The 1,920-nt window shown below is 33.8% G+C and overlaps 1 pseudogene; it reads right to left on the bottom strand.

Moving 5' to 3' along the window:
* Positions 1 to 264: 264 nt before the first annotated feature.
* Positions 265 to 651, bottom strand: LOC149170649 (antifungal protein ginkbilobin-like protein pseudogene; annotated as a pseudogene).
* Positions 652 to 1,920: the final 1,269 nt, after the last annotated feature.

The following is a 1,920-nucleotide window of genomic DNA, read 5'->3' as shown; positions in this document are numbered from 1 at the left end:
TATTCCATTATAACTAACATTTACATAAAAATACCACACCACACCCTAGAACACGAATTACAAACTACCATTATTCCATTATAACTAACATTTACATAGAAATACCACACCACACCCTAGAACACGAATTACAAACTATAACAATAGAAGAAATTGAAATAGGTAAGCAATATCACTACATACAGATGAAGCATAACGATAGAAGAAATAAGTAAGTAATATCACTACAGAGATGAGGTTCAAATGAGCAGGCATCCGTTGATACTAATAGAACTGGTACTGCTCGTAGCGCATGTAGCAGTCCACCAATGCACACTGAGCACCGACTGCAAGGCCGCAAATGGGAATCATGTCTAACCAGACTAGGTGATAAAGGCAGTTTTGGCACTCATCCGGAGCGAGTGCGCTATTGCAGGTTGCTTGCCCGTAGGCAGTGGGTGAGCCTGGAATCGACGTCTGGTAGAACCCACCGTCATCGCCCGTGTTATCCTCCAGCGCTGTGAACAGGGTTTCTACAGTACTGAAGAAAGGATCGTACACTTGGAATTTTACATCATTACAGTAATGCCACAGTATGTTTGTATTCTGTGCGCCCGCCAATGCCAATAGTAACATGAGAGGTAAAACAAAGCCAAATGACCTCATCGCCATTGCTGCCTCAGATAAAATAATATCACCTCTAATGATAGTAATCACCTCAAATACCAAAGGTTATTGAAATCCTTATTATTGACACCCCGTTTTATAGCCTTCGTGGGGCACGGTTGCGTGGGTAGGATAACCTGCGTGACTTCAAGAATCAGGGTGGTTTTGTGGCATGGTTAGTCAATTACAGAAACAAACATGGAAATTTTTATTTTCGATTTATTTTTTCACCGGCATCAATATTTTATTTTCAAAATTACTTTTAGAATGATATTTTAGTATTATGAAAAGGATGTATTTTATTTGTTTATTTATTCTTTCACATGCATGAATTAGCAATTTTTAAAAATTAAAGTTAGAATAATATTTTAGTATTATGAAATGTATGTATTTCATTTTTATTTTGTTTAGCCAACTATTTCTTTAATATAATTTTAGATTTTAACATTTTTATATTGATAATTGTAATATAATTTCAAATTTACAAACTATTCCAAAATACAATTTTTAAACATAAAATCAATTATTAAAATATATTCCAAATATATTACACAACAGATGTATTTCATTTTGTTTTGGGCAATCATTTTGGTGAAAAGAAGAGCTTCACTCAAAACAAAAAATAATACAACATAATTTCTCCCCTCTTCAAATTTTGGGAGTGATTACTGTATGAGAAAGGAGTGATTGGTTCAAACTCATGAGAAGCTTACGAGTTGTAAGTGGCAATTTCAAATTAATTATAAAAGTTATGTGTTTTCATACTTCACAACATGAGAGTATCATTAAGTCTAGTCCATACCTTGTGGGTCTATCAAGATTCATCCACTAAATCATGAGTTTCAAGACCTAATATCTTCCAACTAGCTTCAAAAAAGTATATTGTAAATGCATCTAGTCCTAAGGCCTTGTTTGGTAGCATAACCATCACTACCTCTTCTACTTATGAGAAACATATCTCTCTCATTAAACCCTCATTCTCATCTTGATTGACCAATTGAGGGATACGAGAGAATAGATCCCTTCCTATTGATGATTGATTCTATGAGCATATCTTTGAAATGTGAAACCAGTTCCTCCTCTATTTCTTTATGTTGCAATAGCCATTGGTCGTCTCTAGATTTTATAGAGAAAAATATATTATGTTGTCTATGCTTAATCATAGTCTTATGAAAAAATTTAATATTACACTATCCTTTTCCTAGCCATTTCACACAAGAATTTTGTTTCCCTAGAGTCTCCCTTTGTTTTTATCTTTATTCTATTTTCTTTACT

The sequence above is a fragment of the Pinus tabuliformis genome, chromosome 4_2 (genome assembly GCF_031772625.1).
Source record: "Pinus tabuliformis cultivar Carrire ecotype Pingquan chromosome 4_2, CPIR1, whole genome shotgun sequence".
NCBI classification, from domain to species: Eukaryota; Viridiplantae; Streptophyta; class Pinopsida; order Pinales; family Pinaceae; genus Pinus; species Pinus tabuliformis.
The sequence above is the reverse complement of the archived record's forward strand: the minus strand, read 5'-3'. Positions and strand labels throughout refer to the sequence as shown.